Source organism: Martes martes (assembly GCF_963455335.1).
Source record: "Martes martes genome assembly, chromosome: 8".
Taxonomy (NCBI): Eukaryota; Metazoa; Chordata; class Mammalia; order Carnivora; family Mustelidae; genus Martes; species Martes martes.
The window spans coordinates 37,826,166-37,846,422 of NC_137895.1; the positions used below are offsets into that span (position 1 = coordinate 37,826,166).

General features: G+C 37.9%; 1 protein-coding gene across 3 annotated transcripts in view; it reads left to right on the forward strand.

The window, feature by feature from the left end:
• LIN7A (lin-7 homolog A, crumbs cell polarity complex component) overlaps nt 1-20,257 on the forward strand; it is a gene marked incomplete at its 5' end in the record, with an annotated part of 119,802 nt that overhangs the window by 21,623 nt on the left and 77,922 nt on the right. The gene's annotated exons all lie outside the window — the stretch shown is intronic.

Here is a 20,257-nt window from a genome sequence, read left to right on the forward strand (position 1 = left end):
AATCTACAACTCAACCTCCAATTTTATCTCCTAGAGCTGCCTTAAAATTTCATTTAAAAAATATTTCTGATACATTTTCATGTGTACAGAGTTTGAATAATGATTATAGAATCAGTGAACAGTCTTTTGAACAGTGTGTGTTGAATGGCATTGAGCAATTCAACCCTACCCCCCAAATATTTCCTCCATCTTCTGGACAGGCATTTTCTTTTGGCTCATTTATTTATTCCATAAATATTTAATGAGTACCTGTCATGTTACAGGCCTTAAGCTAGGAATGGACATCAAAGGAGAACAAAAAGCAATCATGGTTCTTGTTCTCATGATGCTTACAATCTGCAGGAGAGAGAGTAGCCAAATAATCATGGAAATAAATGTAAAAGTTAAAATAATAATAAATACTAGGAAGCAAGGGTAGATGGTACTATGAAAGAATGATGGCACATGGTAGGCATTTAATAGGAGGCACTTAATCTTTGTTTGCTGGATTAATGAAAGAATAATGGAGTAAAAGGGCTAGCACAGAGACTTGTCTTAGAAAAGGCTTCCAAAAAAAAAAAAAAAAAAACAACAAAAAAAAAACCAAAACCAGAAAAAGCTTCCCTGAGGAAAGTATGTTTGACCTGAGATCTGAAGCATGAATAGGCATTTACTTGGCAAAGAATAAAGGGTCTAAAACAAAAACAAAAACAAGTTTTGGTGGCAAGATAGAACTTGACAGATAAAGAAGAGTGAACCTGTAATAAAAGTTCAAAATAGAACATGATGCCAGTAGAAACTGGAGTGGTTGATCTTTATTCACAGACAACATGATTGTCTACATAGCAAATCCTACAGAATCTACCAAAACAGTTACTAAAACTGATTTTTATAAGATGAGAAAATATAAGGTTAACATTAAAATATCAATTGTATTCTACATAATAACAGTGAGCAGTATCAAAATCATGAAATATTTAGAATCAAATGTAACAAAATATGTACAAGAATTATTTACAAAAAAGCTACAAAACACTGCTGAAAGAAATTAACGATTTATATAAGTGGAACGGCATACTATGTTTACAGTTTTGGAAGATCCAACATTGTAGAGATGTTAGTTTTTCTCGAATAGATTTGACACAATCCTAGTTAAAATATCACAGTCTTTTTTAAAACAAAAGCTGACAAGGTAATTATATGTAATTATTATAAAACTTATATGAAATGTAGAAGGTATAGAGTAGCAAAATTGAAAAGCAAGAACAAAGTTGGAGGGTTTATACTACTGCTTCATTTCAAAACTTACTATAAAGATATAGTAATTAAGAAAGTATGATATTAGTGTAAGTATTAATATACAGGTCAATGAAATAGAGCAGAGCTCAGAAATAGGCTCACAGATATATAGCCAATTGATATTCAGCACGTGGGTTGGGAAAGTCAGTGAAGAAAGGCTAATCCTTTCAATAAATGGTACTATAAAAATTGGATACCCATATGCTATGCTGAAAAATCAACTCAAAATGGGCCATAAATAGAAACGTAAGATCTGAAACTATTTTATTTTAAAAGATTTTATTTATTTATTTGACAGAGAGAGAGAGAGATCACAAGTAGGCAGAGGCAGGTAGAGAAAGAGGGCGAGGCAGGCTCCCTGCTGAGCAGAGAGCCCAATGTGGGGCTCAATCCCAGGACCCTGGGATCATGGCCTGAGCCGAAGGCAGAGGCTTTAATCCACTGAGCCACCCAGGCGCCCCTGAAACTATATTATTTTAAAAGAAAGTATAGCAGGGGGGACCCCTGGGGGCTCAGTTGTTTAAATGTCTGACTCTTGATTTCTGCTCAGATTATGATCTCAAGGTCTTGAGATCAAGGCCTGTGTTGGGCTCCCCACTGAGTGGGGAGTCTGCTTGAGAGTCTCTCTCTCCCCCATGTCCCATCTCAAATAAATAAGTAAATATTTTAAATAGTAATAATAATAAAAAAAGGAAGTATAGAAGAAAATATTTAAGACCTTGGGCTAATCCAAGATTTCTTTTTTTTTTTTTTTTTTTTAAAGATTTTATTTATTTATTTGACACAGAGAGAGAGATCACAAGTAGGCAGAGAGGCAGGCAGAGAGAGGGGGAGAAGCAAGCTCCCTGCTGAGCAGAGAGCCCGATGTGGGGCTCGATCCCAGGACCCTGAGATCATGACCTGAGCCGAAGGCAGAGGCTTAACCCTCTGAGCCACCCAGGCGCCCCTAATCCAAGATTTCTTAGATTGACTGTAAAAACCATAAACCATAATAGAAAACAGGGTCAAATTTAAAATTACTGGTTTAAAAAAAATCAATTTACTTTCATTTTATTTAAGAAAATTTTTAAAAAGCCAAGGAATAAGAGAAAACACTCTTGAAACATATCTGATAAAGGATTTTCACCCAGAATCTATACAGAATTCTTAAAACTCAACAATAAAAGAAAATAAAATGACCCAATAAAAAAATAAACAAAAGATTTAAATAGACACTCCACCAAAGAAGATAAATAAGTGGTAAATAAGTATATGAAGATATTCAGCCAGTGTTCAGGGAAAAGCAGATTAAAACTACACTAAGATTCCTACTAGGATTTTTTTTTTCTTAAAGTCCTAATTTCTGTGTATTATTTTTAAAAAGGTAGACTTTACTCTGTGTGATTATTGTCTTAATTACAGAACAGTATAGAAATGGCTCTTCCCTCATATAAGAGGTCTTATCTAGGCTCAATGCTGTCAGTCTTTTCTCCAGTAATCACCTTTCTTTGATAATAAACACTCATTTTCCGAAAATTTTCCCTGTTCAAAACCTTAGACAAATCATATTGTGTCCTTTGACCTCAGATATAAAATGTAGAGTTTGGAACACAAAGTCCCTTCCAACTCTGTGATACTACTCTCTTAAAATTGAGATAACTTTTTGATAAAAAATCAAGCAAAAATAGTCTTCTTCACCTACATTTGGCCCATCTATGGTGGGAATAGAGGCATATAGGTACCAGATTCTGGTAAGACATACTCCTCTTACAATTGTGCATATTAAAACTGTAACATTTATTTAGATTATTTTTGTAACCTTTTCCCCTGAGTCAAATTTTTACTATAACTCTCATTACCAATATATCTGAATTACACTAAAAAGGTAAACCTTGATATAGTAGATAAGTGAGTATTGATTTAGGAAATGTTGGACTCATTCTTATAATTGGTACATTTATGTATACAGAAAGTTATTTTTAATTAGGACTCAAGGACAAAAGCAAGTCTGAACGATTTCAGTTAACTATTGAATAGTAGTATAGTGGAAGAAGATCTGCCCTGGGATTCAGACTATCTTAGTTTTGGTTCTGGCTTTATCAGTAACATTTCAGACTACTTCGTCTAAGTACTTGAGTACTTAAATGTACTCAAGTAACATTTCAGACTACTTAGTCTAAGTACTTGAGTACTTAGACAAATTTTATTTATTTATTTATTTATTTATTTATTTAGAGTTCATTCATGTGGAGGCGGGAGGGGTTGAGGAAGAAGGAGACAGAGACTCTGAAGCAGGCTCTGCACCCAGCATAGAGCCTGACACAGGGCTCGATCTCACCCTGAGATCATAACCTGAACTGAAACCAAGAGCCAGGAGCTTTGCTTAACCCTCTGAGCCACCCAGGAGCCCCCGTACTCAACCTTTAGATTGTGGGCAGTAATTTTATCTTACTTGGTTTTGATTTCCTCATCTTTAAATTTATAGATCTGATTTGATTATCACTAGCGTGACTCCTGTTTGAATAGTTTATTGCTTCTATTCCGATTTATTACTTTCAGGCATGTACAAAATTTGAATTAGGCTGTCTATGGAGAACACTTTTAAATAACTCATTTTCTTTTACTCTTTTATTTACTATTAATTTACCAGTAGCAGGGCTTTCTGTTACCTCCTCTTGTGAGCGTTCTTCCTTTTGAACTCTCCTGCACATAACCATCTTAGCATAATTGTGTATTGGGCCCCATTCTTCCCGGGGCTCAAGCCATCCTCTCCCACCACTCTTTTTTTTGTGTCCCATTAATTAATGGCACTCTTGATAAATGAGCCATCCTGTTAAGCAGAACACTTACTTTTTAAGGCTAAAAAAAAAAATCAACTAGTCCAAAACATTGATTTTATAAAGATGCTGAAGTTGATAGAAATTAAGCAAATTTCCAAAATTATAGCAACAATTTCAGGACTATGAACCAGGACTCTTGACTTCCCAGTCTTTTGTGGTTTCCATAATATCATAAGGCATTTCTAGAGCAAGCAGTTAATGATAAAAGGAGGATTTGTATCAAGGTGGTAGGTTAAGCATACGTGATTCCCCCCCACCTCAAAAATCATCGATGTCAAATAGATGTAAAACAAACAATAAATTTTAAAAGATGATGGGGGATAAAGGGTTGTTACTAAAACACAAAGTTTTGAAGAATTCCTAGAAGTGAGCAAGCAGACAGGATCAGATTGGTGAGTGACAATGATGATAAGAATGATCAGTAGTAGCATTCACTAAGCATTTACTATGTACCAGGCACAGTGCTGAGCATTATCATTTGTAATGCTCACACACAGGCACGCACACATGCACACACTCTGGGGTAGATTTTATCATGCTCTTTGCTTTACGGTGAAGGAAACTCAACAAGGTTGAGACCCCTATCTAATCTAATACCCTCTGCCCAGACCCCTCAGCTTCCCTGCCTCTCGGGTCCCTGTTTCCTTTCTAACCACTGTAATACTCTGGCAGAACAGAGAGGACTAAAACTCGAAAGCATGAACCTGAGAGAGCAAAGTATGGACAAATTCTCCTAGTGAAGGCCGGAGAAGAACCCTAAACTCACATAGAGAGGGCAGAAGAGATTCCTGGTACAAACATTTGGTGATCGATTAAAGAACTGAACTGACAGAGTGAATCCCTTCTCTTTTCTTCTTTAGACTTCAAAAAAGCAGCAGTCGTTCCTCGGTTAAAAGCTCCAGCATTACTCTCTAAAGGAAGACATTTCAATTTCAGAGTAGGAGCTGAGATGAGAAAAGCATAGCAATAATCCCCAGATGTTTTTCAAAAGCCAGGAGCAACTGAGCCATCATACCCTGGGACAAACCATCTCTTTATTACCCTTTGCTGAAGAGGCCGGTTCCTCAGCCACTTGACATGTCTACTCCTGGAAATAGGTTTTTTATTATTAGAAACTCTATCCCCTCACAGATGGATGGGAATGCCTATTTGATTACAGAAGCATATAGTTTAAGTTGTTAAGTATATCTATTAAATAAAGCAAAAAAACAGTCACTAGCTCTTTAAGAATGACCATCTTTATGACGATACATATATTTATATGATTATAGATAATTATCCTAGAGGAGATAGAATTAATAGAGCAAACATTGCATTCTTTAAAAAATAAATATCAGAAAAATCAAGAAAATAATAAGCTGAGGTGAAGAAGAGACAATCATAGAGAAAGAGTTTGAAAATAAGAGATGAAAGATGTAAAGAACCTATCAGAGTTTATGGAATACAATAATGAAAAAGGCAAAAACACTAGAAAGAAGAAATCCTAGGGAAACATTAGAAAAATATAGCAAAATCATATTAAAATACCAGTCAAAATAAAATCTAAGCCAAAATTAAATGGGACAAGGATGATACTTAATTTAGAGAAAAATTACTAAGAATGTATTAGTATCGGGTGCCTGGATGGCTCAGGTGATTAAGCCACTGCCTTTGGCTCAGGTCATGATCCTGGAGTTCCAGGATTGAGTCCCCCATCGGGCTCTCAGCTCTGTGGGGAGTCTGCTTCTCCCTCTGACCTTCTCCTCTCTCATGCTCTCTCTCTCTCTCAAATAAATAAAATCTAAAAAAAAAAATGTATTAGTATCCTAGAGAATGTATTAGTATCCTTACATACCTAGGATCAGAGTTTGAAATACATGTGTATGAGGTAAAAACTGATAGTGGGAAAAATTAGCAATTCACACAACTTTCTCAGAGATGACCAGCTCCAATAGACAAAAATGTAAGACCAGTTGAAATTTCAATAAGTCATTTTAACAAACTCGAGTATACATATAGGTTTGTATATGTATCATCTAAAGTTTTCAAGCATCTGTGCTATGACTCCAAATTTGTTATTAAAACCCAAAATGAAAAACGAAACAAGTAATTTTTTCCTCTGATCAATATGTAAAAAAATCACAAAATAAAGATTAAAAATATAGTCCTTCTAAAAGCATTCCCTTGGTAACTTTTTTTTCCCCTCTAAATAATGTTTTCTTTGGGAGCACCTGGGTAGCTCAGTTGGTTGAGAGACTGGCTCTTGGTTTGGCTCAGATCATGATCTCAGGGTTGTAAGATTGCCCTGCATGTTGGGCTCCATGCTTAGTGGGAAATCTGCTTAGGATTCTTTCTTTTTCCATCCTCCCTGCCCCTGCCCCCAACTCGTGTGCTCACGGGTGTGTACTTGCACGCTCTCTCTCTTTGTCTCAGATAAATAAATAATTTTAAAAAACACTTAATAAGAAATTAAAATTAAACAGTAGACAGGAAAGAAATGATCCACTCTGTCAAAAGAAGAAAGATACAGCTATGGTGTGATTCTGATTCCTCAGAATTCATGCAGAATCATGAACACACCCATAAACCTAAGCAAACTATAAAGAAGGAGGTAATAAAGATATTAGTAAGTAAAATAATAATGAAACAAAACATATTTCATAAAACCAAATGTTGGATTTTTGAAATGACCAATATCATGAATGAAATGTTTTCATGTTTGATCAAGAAAAAGAGCACTGGTACAAATTTTAAAAAGAGAAAATCAGATGAAATGTATATTCTAAGACCACAGGACAATGAAGTGAGAGAAAATTGGAATAGCCCAATAGCAGAAGAAACTGAAAAGAAAAGCTGAAACCTACTGTAGGGTCCCAGTTCCAAATGAATTTATAAAGATCTGTCCTTCAGAGAACAGGAACTTCTAAAGTATTTTACCTATTCCAGAGTATATGTTAAAATTAATGGGAAAATAATATTTGGTAACTCAGTAAATAAGATATTAGGATTTTTTTTTTTTTTTTTAAGAGAGCAAGTGAGAGAGAGTGAGCAAGCAAACATGAGTGGTGGGGGGCAGAGGGAGAGGGAGAGGATCTTAAATAGGCTTTATGCTGAGCACAGAGCCCATCGTAGGGCTAGATCCAACAATCCTGAAATCACATCTGAGCTGAAATCAAGAGTCAGACGCTTAACCAACTGAGCCACCCAGGCAGGCCAAGGATTCTATTAATTCTAATATAAAGAATGATCTGATGACAAAGTAAATGATTATCATAAAACTAAAATTTTATAGAATGGAATCACTATATACCCATGATTACAATTTTTTTAAAGATTTTTTTTTTTTTTTGAGAGAGAGAGAGAGAATGAGAGGGGAGAAGGTCAGAGGGAGAAGGAGACTCCCCGCTGAGCAGGAGCCCAATGTGGGACTTAGTCCCGGGACTCCAGGATCATGACCTGAGCCACCCAGGTGACCCCCATGATTGCAATTCTTGATAAAATAATGAATTTTAAGACTTAGAAATTTAAATAATTACTTTCCATTTTAACCTAAAGTTATTCACTTAGTTAAATTATTTTGAATCATCTTTGAAATTTTTCATTTTAATTTTGGGAAAAAATGATTAGTAATAGAACATGTTAAAAGATTTTTTAAACAAAGAAAAAGTGTCTAGAGCACAGGACTGGGCTTCAGACTTACCCTATAAACCCACAAGATGTGACTTTATTTTATAATTAGGAAAAAATACTCAAATTCATTTTGATAATCTCTAATTTTATCCAATACTTCATAAAACTGTACTTAAATCAAATAACACTTCATTAGTTACTGGTAGTTTGTTATGCAAATGAGGTAAGTTACTAAACAATTACTTTTCCTCCTTCTCTATTCCCAAGATTTAGTTTATAAAGGAAACATCAATAGAAAATCTGAGAAAGCAGCCCCAAGGAATCTAACATAATGAGGAGAAACTCATTATTTCATGTGTTTCACTTGGCAGTTTAAATCCTCTTAATAGTAATCATGTTCTCGAGAAAATACATAAACTATTCACCATAACAATTTCTGCAAAGTCCAAGCTTCACCTTGTCCCATGAGCACCTTTTACAGATGTAGATAGACCACACTAACCTCAACCACATAATTCCAAAGTAACTAAGAAACTGGATGACAGTATGATACAGTAGCGAGAACACGGAAGAGCAAACATATTGTTAAGTAGCTCGATAGCCAAATAATACATCAAAGTGTCAGTTTGGATAAAAACATTCATCCATTTTCTGGTACAGGAGATACTGGAGGACATGAGAAGTTAAATTTGTAAGGTTTCTTTGTAACAAGCTCTCTGAAAACACCCTGTTTGATTGGGTGTCTCTCCAGCAATTTCTTGATAAAGTCTTTCCCTTCCAATTTCCTGAGCACTGTGAAAAAGGGAATTGGGATTTACTAATGATAATTATGAAAAGAGCCTCCCAATTTTATGATAGACCCAGGTGGAATCACTACCAATATAAAAAGTTGGTTGCTCTTTTAGGTACTAAGTTAGGGAAATATTATACAGATTACTATAGAGCCTAAGGGTCCACATCATTTTGGGTCTAGTGTTTTTAAGATGTCAAATAATAATTATTTTTTTTTACTAACTTTCATTGAGGAATCATTAGACAGACAAGGAGTTGTAGAAAGGAAGGTAAAAAATACACAGACTTTAATTTTAAGGTGAACTAAAGCTTTGTGAAAGAAGTTCTGGTCTTTCAACCAGCTGCATCTAAGGTCAGTTGAGGTCATAAATGAAGCAGAAATAAATAATAGTGTAGATGGACAGGCTGGGTCTCTGGGGGTGCACTGTGGAGGTATCCTATTGCTAATCTGGATACGGTGGTTTTATTGTGTTCCTACAGTCCTATACCCAGTACAGTTAATTGGCTAATGAATAAGTGTTCATCATACTCATGTTCTAAGAAACTTCAGAAACAGTTTGTCTGCATACAAAATGTTGTCATCTGGACAGCGTATTTTAAAATACCTCCCTAGAGAGCTTAAAATAAGACTTCTCTAAATTTTTTCACAAGTGCTAAAATGAACTTTGATACACTTTTAAGTCATAGCCATGGGTTCTAACTCCTGCTTGTGGAAGAAAGATTAAGTTGATCATTACGGAAAGATAGGGTCTGGTCCCTTAAGTTCTCATTTTCTTAGAATTCACACTTCGTAAGAAACCTAAATCTTGTCAGTGAGGCCCGACACAAGTATCACTGTTAAGTAATGAATACAAATACAATAGAACTATAACAAGAAAATTTAATTCCATACAATCAGTGCCATTCTACAGACACTTTTTAAGTGCCTACAATTGTCATGATTCTGAATTGGATACAATGGAATATACAAAAATTAGTAGGACACAGATGTTCTAGTATTTAGCCTAGAAGAGGATAGTAGATTGTTTCATTTCATTCTTTCAGACATGCAAAGACAGTTTACATTTTAGTTCAGGTCTAATCCCTCATAGGTTCCCAAAACACATTCAAGTCAGCTGTTCGTTTGCATGGATGCCATGAAAGTTGGAAATAAGAAAATATGGACTGAGCTAATTTCACTTCCATTAGGAATAAGTTATAGTTGGCTGTCATGATGTACAGACATGGATGCAAGACTGAGTAGGGACGTGAGGTGAAAATATAGAAGGAAAGGGAAGACATCACATACAATAGAGCTCAAAGAAAGCTCAAAAAAAGGAACGTGCAACTTTTGACTTCCTGAGGTCTTGGGGAGTGGTAGGCAAATCAAGATTCAGGTTCAGCTGTTTGGGAAAATTAGACGAATTTTAAAAGGGGGAGGGGTGGGTGTGGAGGAAGAAGAAAAGAAAAAGAACAAAATGCTGATTATAGTTCCTAGAAAAACTGGGAAACATTACTCATTCTGACCACATAATGGATTGTTTAACAAAGAAAACTGTATCTTAAGCTTTGTATACCTAAAGATTTGTTTATTGGGTAAGTAATCACTTTCAAATGAAATAGGTACCTTCCATTTCAGAGAATCTCTTAGCAACTACAGCTTTTCATTTTGTAGCACAAATTGTTCTCTTGGTTGTGGTAGGTTTGGCAAACACTTTGCAGAGAGTCTGGGCCAGGATTTTGTCATTCTATAAATTCATGACTTAAAAATTCTAGTATTGTCAAACTTTTTTTGTTGTTGTTATATATTCCAGTATCACCCAAATCCCATGAAGAAAACTCATTCTGTTTTTGCTAAATAACATAAAGTTGGATATTTTAAAGAACATAGTGAGTGAGGTTTTTAAGTTGAGCACATTTAAATTGGGATAATTCTTTTTTTCAAGTTTACCAGTTGGTCTGCATTTGAGGAACATGGCAAGTTGGTGGTGGATCAAAGCAGAGATGATTGGCACATGAGAAGGGCATACTGACTGTGTCTCATTAGTAATCTGTGAGGTGAGAGTGTTTCCTTTCATAAACAGAGCCATGGAAGTGCACAGCATTATTGAGCATTTATTTGGTTGGTACATACGCTCCGCTGTACAGCATTAGATTTTTAAACTGACCATTTACCTGCCCAATGGGAGCTGATTGGTAAGTAGTGAGGAATTTTGCAATCTAGTGATACCATACTGGTAGTTTGAAATTGGCTGTGGTAGGAGTACTTACATAACGGAAGTCAGCAAGTGTTACCGATCAGAACTTTTGTCTTGTTTTGTTTTGTCTTTTTGTTGTGGGGAACTGTTTGTGGATTATTTACCAGGACACCACTGTTGACGCGCTCCGCATCTCACTCACCAAGTTGCATTGACCTTGGTTTTGCCTGTTCTTCTAACATGCAGACTTGCTCCCCTCAGTTTAGGGTCTTTGCCCTTGCTGTTCTCTGTCCGGATGCCCCTGCTTTGGATTTGCATAAGGCTGGCTCCTTCTGAACATTCAGGTTTCACTCCAAATGTCACCTTTCCAGGGAGGCTTTCTAAGACCATCTTAATCAAAAGACCAACATAGGTGACCCGATATCTTCAACCTTAGCTCTGCAACCTAGAATAGTGTCTTTAAAGTTATGGGCTCATGTATCAGCTAGCTCATATCTGGTTGCGAGTCACAGAAAACCAAACAGTAAAGCCTGTATTTGTCTCATACGCAGGAATCATGGGGCTGCACAGTTCAAGGCTAGTACAACAGCTCAGTGATGGCATCAAGGGCTGGGATCCTTTCTTTTTCCTGCTCCGCCTTCCTTAACAAGTGAAGGTTCTTTGCATGATCACAAACTGGGGAAAGAGGAAGGGTGCAAAGACCAAATGGCTGAAGGCCTATGCCAGCAGTTTGTCCGTTTAAAAAGCCTTCCTAGAAACCGTGCCCAATGTCTTTGCACTTAAAACAACTGGCCAAATGACAAGAGTCTGGAAAGAGAAGTACGTTTGCTTTCCAGCTTTCATAGTAGAAGGCAAGAGACGTGAAGGTTTTAGATGGCTTTAGAGTAGATAATTCATATTGTTTGCCACAGTACCCAATAAATGTTTATGGGACTAGTCAACAATCTGCTTTAAATAACCCAGCTTCATCTTCATCCAGGTTCCAGAAGGAGATGAGTCATAGGTCAGATTCTGCAGTCTAAATGTCAGTCAAGTTAATAAAAATTCATCATTAAGGAAAAAGAAAAAGGTAATTTGATTTTTCTAGATCACTGAGGGCTCATGCCATTAAGTTTCAATATTTTCTTGTTTGGGGTTGTAATGTCCAACCTACCTTAAAGGAAATCTTTCCAAAATAGGTTATCCTACTATCATCAGGTACTTGATGACTGATCATTTTTCAGTGATCAAAATATGTTATTAGGGACATTTGGGTCGCTCAGTTGGTTAAGTGCTCAACTCTTGGTTTCAGCTCAGGTCATGCTGTTGCATTTGTGGGATCAAGCCCTGTGTTGGGCTCTGTGCTCGGTGTGGAGTCTGCTTCAAATTCTCTCTCCCTCTCCCTCTCCCTCATTCTCTCTCAAATAAATAAAATCTTTTTAAAAAATATGTTATCAATATGAACATATTGATTATACCATAATGTTTTGAGGGGTTACCTCCTGGGTCTCTGGGCAGTGTTACGACTCTTTGCCCCAGCTTACAGTGGTCCATGGTGCTATATTAAATTTTTTTTTTTGCTATACCTTTATTGTTTTATTTCTAATCCCTTTTCTGTGGCAGGGTAGAGAAATAAATAAGAGCATGGCCACTGGAGTCAAACATGTATGGTTTTGGATCCTGGCCCTATCATTTACTACTTGTATTGCCTTGAGCCAGATAACTCATCTTTCTAAGCCTTATTTGTTATTTTTCTTTAAATGTACAGTGGAAACAATAGTAATTCTTGTATGTATGGTTGAGGATTTTATAAAATGATATAAATAGGGCAAATAAGCGCTGAATAGATGATGACCTCACCCTGTTCCGGATCACATATGAAACTGTTAGTAGTAACCCAAAGAGTATGTCTGTGATCTACTGCCTGCATCAGCCCCATCTGAGAGGATTACTAAAACAGCAGATTTCAAGGTTCAGTCAACCTTCAACATCTTTTTTTTTATCTCAATTTTTAATAATAATAAATGGCCCAGAGTTAATTTTTTTTTTAAGATTTTATTTATTTACTTGACAGAGAGAGAGATCACAAGTAGGCAGAGAGTCAGGCAGAGAGAGAGGGGGAAGCAGGCTCTCTGCTCAGCAGGGATGCTGAGGCAGATGTGGGGCTCGATTCCAGGACCCTGAGATCATGACCTGAGCCGAAGGCAGCGGCTTAATCCACTGAGCCACCCAGACGCCCCCAGAGTTAAATTTTTATGTTGACTAAAATTTGAGAACCACTGCTTTCAGGCCTCAAGCAAGGACTTGTTGATCAGATTAACTTAATCTCTGTTAACAACCTTGGAGAACTGCTGGGAATGATTTTGAGAATATGGATTCCTGAGTCACGCCTGAGTGTAGCCCAGATTCTACAGCCATATTGCTGAGATTCAGATCTTAACTCTACAACTTATTGTTTCCCTGGGGAAGTCATTTTAACTCTACTGGTCGCAGTTTCCTTTTCTGTAAAATGGGAGTAATAATGGTACCTACCTCATAGTGCTGTTAGAGGAGTGAAATGTTTAAATCAGTGCCATACTACATACTAGATACAAAAGCTAATACTATTAAAAGTAACATTATTATTTAAAATCCCTGGGCTATGCACTGAGATTCCCTATCGGTGAGTCTCAATATGACCACACATTATCATCACCAGGGAGCTCTGAAGATCTTGATGTCAACTCCATACCCCAGAACAATGAAATCAGAAATATATGTAGGTAGGATCTAGGTACGTGGTTTTATTTTTTCCCAGTGTTCCCAGGTGACGACAGTGGGTAGCCAAGACCGAAAACCACTCCTCCCTGCCATTTTAAAGCTCTCCAGGTGATTCTGATGATCAGAGAGTACTACCTGAGAGAGGTAGACTGGCAAATGAAATAGGGGTTAATCTTTATTGAGGGAGGAAAGATTAAGAGCTCAGCCTCCGACCAGGAAAGCCTGCAGAGCGTAGAGCTATTATAAAAGTACTGAATGTTGAAGGCAAAAGCTGCTAAAAGAAAAGCTGTGAATGGAATAAAAATAAAAGGCACAGGGTTTAGAATCCCTTAGATCTGGACTCCAGACTCAGATCCTGTTTGTTAATGAGGTACTTAAAACTCTGTAGAAACCTCAATTTTCTCATTGCAAAATGTGGATATTTACTACCACATAAAGATTGTTGTAAGGATAAAATGGGTTAAAGATGTAAAGTTCTTAGTATACAATGCCCCCTACTTCATAGGCATTAAATCTTTATTGTTATTGTTGCTTTTAGAAGTGAGGATTCAGGAATGGCTATAATTAACAATACAGGAAACAACATGTTGGGAAGGATGCAGAAAAAGGAGGGCACTCTTACACTGTTGCTGGGAAAGCAGACTGGTGCAGTCACTCTGCACCAGTATGGAGGTTCCTCAAAAAGTTAAAAATAGAACTACCCTGTAATTCAGCAATTCCACTATTAAGTATTTACCCAAAGGATACAAACATACTAATTTGAAGGGATACATGCCCTATGTTTATAGCAGCATTATCTGCAATAGCCACATTATGGAAAGAACCCAAATGTCCATAAACTGGTGAATGGATAAAGAGGATGTGGTATATATGTGTATACACACACACACACACACAGGACTATTACTCAGCCATAAAAAGGATTAAAATCTTGCCATTTGCAACAATGTGGTTGGAGCTCAAGAGTATTATGCTAAGTGAAATAAGTCAGTCAGAGAAAAACAGATACCATATGATTTCATTCATATGTATAATTTAAGAAACAAAACAGATGAATGTAGGGGGGAAAAAGAGAAGCAAACCAAGAAACAGACTCTTAACAAACTGATGGTTACCAGTTGGGAAGTGGCTGGGGCGGGGGGACACCGAGATGGGTTAAATCGGTGAAGGGCATCAAGGAGGACACTTGTGATGAGCACAGGGAGTTGTATGTAAGGGATGAATCACTGAATTCTGTACCTGGAAGAAAAAACTATAATAACATTGTATGGTGACAGATATTACTATGCTTACTGCAATGAGCACTGAGTAGTGGATAGAATTCTTGAATTGGAATGTTGTATGCCTGAAACCAATATCGGAGTTATGTTAATTATATTTCAATAAAAATTATATTAGTAATTACTAATTGTATACTAATTAAATTAGTAAAATAAAATTAAAATAAAGACGTGAGGATTAATGGAACCCAGGATATGAGAAAGAGTGAGGGGGCAAGTGTAATACCCCAGCACTTACGGGATAAAGGCTACCTAGAGGGATGAACTTGAGAATTGGCAGGAGGCAGAGGAGGAGTCGGTTTCAGGAAAATATTCTGAGATCTTATTTTCATTGTTTGTCTGGCAGCCTTCCCAGTCCTTATCTAATATTCCTTCTAGGCTGAGCTAAACTAGTAAACCCAAAGTTCTATATTAGTAACCAAATTTGGTAGAATAGGTTCATGAAATAAGTTCAAGGAGGTTCTGAATAAGAACCTGGAGGGGACTCATCAGTAAAGTAGGCACACTTGCCGTGGTTTTAAGAACAAGCTTTTTGCTGACTCCAAAGCTTCTTTTGCTCCCTTCCAGATCCTGACCTTGCAGCTTTCTGGTACTTTTACAGAGCTAAAGGGAATTAGAAATCCATGGAAAACTCTAGTTTGTATCGCGTTGATGACTCACCAACTTTCTGCAGCACCAGCCAGGTCTGGGTGGTGAGACCTGATTTCTACCACTTTTGGTCCTTAGACTTCTTTTGGCTTTGACCAACTGCTGTGTATCCCATGACCTCATCCTTCTCGATTCTCTTAGGTGACTTCCAGCAAGATGGTTTAGGCTCCAGTGGGCTCTGCTTTCCAGTTTTCTCCCTCTGACCAGACAGGCACACAGGGCATGCAGGCCTCCAAGTCCGTTGTCTGTGCAACCAGGAAAGACTCCAGTCTCCCTTCTTGCAGGCACCCCCAGCAGCCATCATGGGTTCTCCTGGGAACATTCCTCAGTGGACAGAAGGGAAGCAAAGACTTAGTATTCTGACCTAAGTTAATGACATAACACTTCTCCATGAGTTTTCCTTCCTCTCACCATTACCTCTTCATAAGGACTGGAAAAGGCCTAGCCTGTAATGTAATAGGGCTGGTCCAGCTTTTAATGTGATGTGCCTGGTTTCCTCGATCTTTTTTTTTTTTTTTTTTAATAATATCTCTTAGCCTTGGATGGGCGTAGGAATCATCTGAAAGCTTAAACAAACAAAAATTCTGATGACTGGATCCCAGTCTTACAGATTCTGATTTAATTAGTGTAGGGTAGCAGGCTGGTTTAAAAACTCCACAAGTGATTCTAAAGACAACCAGCCTGGTGGTGGGTACTAAGGAGGGCACGTATTGCATAAAACCTTGGGTGTGGTGCATAAACAGTGAATCTTGGAACACTGAAAAAATAAAATAAAATAAAATAAAATAAAATAAAATAAAAAAAAAATAAAGACAGCCTTTCTAAGGAACACTGTTTTAGAATGGGGTGGTACTTAACATCCATGAACTTGTACCAGTCATTCTGAGGCTCCTGGAAAAACCCTATTCAGTGTTACACAGAGTAGTAAAGAATAATGGAAATGTTAGGTTTCTGGAATGCTGGGACTGATAGGAACCTGAAAGATCCATTTTATTTACTTTCTCAACAAACAGGGTCTGTGAAGCAACAACTTCGGAATCACTTGAAGTGTTTGTTTACAAGGCCAATTCTCGGGCCTTATTTTCACACCTTCTGAATTAACCTCTCTAAAGTGGGAGTATAGGGTCAGGAACATATGGTTTAATAACTTCCCCCAGGTGATTGTTAGGCACATTCATGGTTTAGAGACATTAATCTGTATCAGAGCTTTTAAACCGTGGCTGCACGTTAGAATCACATAGGGGCTATAAAAATACCCATGCCAAGTAGACCAGTAGTTCTCAACATTGGCTGCACTTTAACATCACCTGGAGGGTTTTTTAAAAGCTCCATGTCCAGGCCCCACACTGTGCCAGTCACATCAGAATCTCTGGGGTCGGACCCAAGCATCTTTGGTTTTTACAACTCTCTAAGTGGTACCAATCTACAGCCAAGGTTGGGAAGTCTTAGGCATTAATAATTTTTAAATGTATCCCAGATAATTGTAATGTGCAGCCAAGGTTGAGAATTCCTGAGTATTCAGGTTGGGGTCATTTTCCCTCAGTGTGGTTACTCAGTGGCCTCTAGCTTAGAGATGCAGGCTTGCCTCCTTCTCCCACACCAGATCTATGCCAGTCTTGACAAAGGAGGTCTAGTCTCACGAGAAGTCATGTGTCCCTGTAGACACAAACCTCTGACCCCTGCTTTCCTGAGTTAGTTTCATTAATAAATCTATCACTCATTTGGTAAGTGTGTATTAAACTTCTGATATTTGTCAAGTACTCTGCATTGAACCATGGATACAATGGCAAATAAGATATTGTTCTGACCCCTCAAGAAGCTCATAGATTTGCAAGGGTAAAGGAGGGAGACATAGCAGAGAGTAGGAATTACTACAACGGATGAGTCAAGAGAACTGTGGGATCACAGATAAGGGAGCAACTTCATCCGCCTTGGAGAATCAGGAAAGCCATGCCAAGGAGATGCTATTTAAGCCAAGTCTTCCCCCATGATTTAAAACAGTTCCCATGATGTGATTTCTCTCTATTTCATTTCTTGCTATCCTTGCCTTGCTTTCAACTTGAGCCATACTGAACTCCTTTCAGTTCTCTGAGTGCCCCACACTCTCTTGACCAGACTTCAGTCTGCGTTGATTTGCTGGGGACATTCTTCCCCTTCCCCCACCCTGCAGCTCCTACCTAAGACTCTGCTTAGCTATTAATTCCATGAGGAGGCCCTTCCTGGCCTCCTGAATGATGATAAATGCCTTCATTAGATCCATGCAGCAACCTGTGGTGATTCTTCTATAGGACATGCCCGCTTTACTGAGTGTCTGTGACTCCTCAAACCTATAAATGTCATGAAAGGGACAACAGCCAGCTGTGCCCTTTACCACTGTATCCTATGCATAGCACGGATGAGTGACTTAACTCATCCAGGAACAGGGGATGATGTGTGCAAAGCCATATAGGTTGCAATTCTGTGCCACATCCTAGAATAACAGAAATTTTGGATGTTCAAAATAACAATGAGCAGGGAAGAGTTTTTAGAGATGAGTCAGAAGAGGTTGGTTGTGAAGGGCCTTGAGTGTAACCCTACCTGGTCTGAACTTCACCTTGTAAGCAGTGGGAAGCCAGAGAAGGTGTTACGTGGGGGAGATAATAATGAGGTTTATCATTCAGGGTAGTCCTTCTGGAAGCAAGGTGGAGGATGGAATGAGCAAGAAAAGGCTAATATAAAGAACAGCTGGGAGATGTTTCAGTTCTGTGAGTGAAAAATAATAAAGGCTTTTCTGAAGTAATCAAGCAAAAGGGCTCCATTCAAAAGGGATATTTGAGATAGCATCTTCAGCTGCCACTGACTAACTGCATGTGGGGGTGAATGTGAACAATGTTGCCATTGTCTAGCTTGCAGGACAGGCTGGGTGGGGTGTTATTAATGGAATTATGGAATATGGAAAGAGAAGAACTAGCTTCACGAAAAATATTACTGAGCTCCGTTTTTAACATGTGGAGAATTCCATATACCTGTGGACATCTAGGTAGAGTCTTCTGTGCAGTAAAAAATGCATGAAATTCTTAGCTTGGTAACTTACTGATTGTGAATATGGCTGGTATTATCCAATTGACTATGTTGACTTCCAGTTTATGTACAAAAAGACCAAGTTTTCAAACTGGCAGTATTATGTCGATTTCATGATTTTTGCTTCGTTGGGCCACAATTGACAATTAGTTGGCAATACTTCAAGGGAGAGTCTACATTAAAGTTGCTTACTGGTTATTTTCTTTGATTAGGTACATACATGTATGCTAACCCCTCCTAAATTCCGAGGAGGTAATGATTTTATTATAGGTAGCCACGCTGTTATATTCTCCTCATTTGACTGTGAGTTCAGAAGGGATGTGTGTCTTATTCTTACTGTCAGACTTAGTGCCTGGTCTAACAGGAACACAAATTAGTGGATGGATGGGTGGGTGGATGGATGAATTTAAAATCTGATGGCAGGGATATGGGATGCTTTCTGGAACTAATCCCTTAGGAACTGAAAACCCTCAATCTTACACATAAATACCTACGTGACTCTTCACTGAGCTATTGACTACAACAACAGGTAGAAGAGATCACCATAAGTATTTTTATTTTATATATATATATATATTTTATTTCTTTTCAGCATAACAGAATTCATTGTTTTTGCACCACACCCAGTGCTCCTTAATACCCACCACTTGGCTCCCCCAACCTCCCACCCCCCGCCCCTTCAAAACCCTCAGATTGTTTTTCAGAGACCATAAGTATTTTTTTTTTTTCAAAGATTTTATTCATTTACCTGACAGACAGAGATCACAAGTAGTCAGAGAAGCAGGCAGAGAGAGAGTAGGAAGCAGGCTCCCCGCTGAGCAGAGAGCCCCACGCGGGGCCCGATCCCAGCACCCTGGGACCATGACCTGACCCGAAGAGACCATAAGTATTTTTAAAAGGGTCTTTCATCATATCATTTTTTTCTTGGCAGTACAAAACCATGCTGGGAATTTTAAAGCTATGGGTATAAAAGACAATGGTTCTTTTTTTTTTTTTTTTTTTTTTAAAGATTTTATTTATTTATTTGTCAGAGAGAGTGAGCACAGGCAGACAGAGAGGCAGGCAGAGGCAGAGGGAGAAGCAGGCTCCCCGCTGAGCAAGGAGCCCGATGCGGGACTCGATCCCAGGACGCTGGGATCATGACCTGAGCTGAAGGCAGCCGCTCAACCAACCGAGCCACCCAGGCGTCCCAAGACAATGGTTCTTGATACATTAACTTTTGATGTTGTACAAGTACAAGAGGAGCCTTTAACTTAATTGTTACAGAAAATTCTTTTGCTTGGTACTGTTCTAGAAGTTGGTAGGTGGGTACAAGATCAGGTTCTTTAGGAAGATAACCTTATGGACTGGAGGAGAAGAAATGACTCTCTCTGAACAGAGAAGAGATAATGATGAGGGCTTAGAATAATAGAGAGGCAGTTAAATGGATAGATCCATTAGTTAATTAATTCATCAGATATTTAGTCACTGTATTATACCAGACTCTGGGGATGCAAAGGTGACCGAACTTAGATAAGTTCCTACCCTGTAAGAGTTTATCAGTAAGTGGAAGAAATGCACATTGATCAAATCATGACACTAATAAATGTAAAATTGCCGATGTGATATAGTATGGGAAAGGAAGAGTCAGACTGCAAACAGCATCTCAGAGATAAAATTGACAGGACTTATTTGGTTATTGGGTGTCAATAAAAGACATTTTTCCTACTCTTCTTTGCTAAGAGAATATTCAAACTAGTGTGTGTGACAGAAATAACATACATGAAATGCCACCGAGGAAGGCATATTCAGCGATGAATTGTGTAGAACAAATTAAAATGACTTTTTACCAAAAGATTAGATCAATAAGCTATGA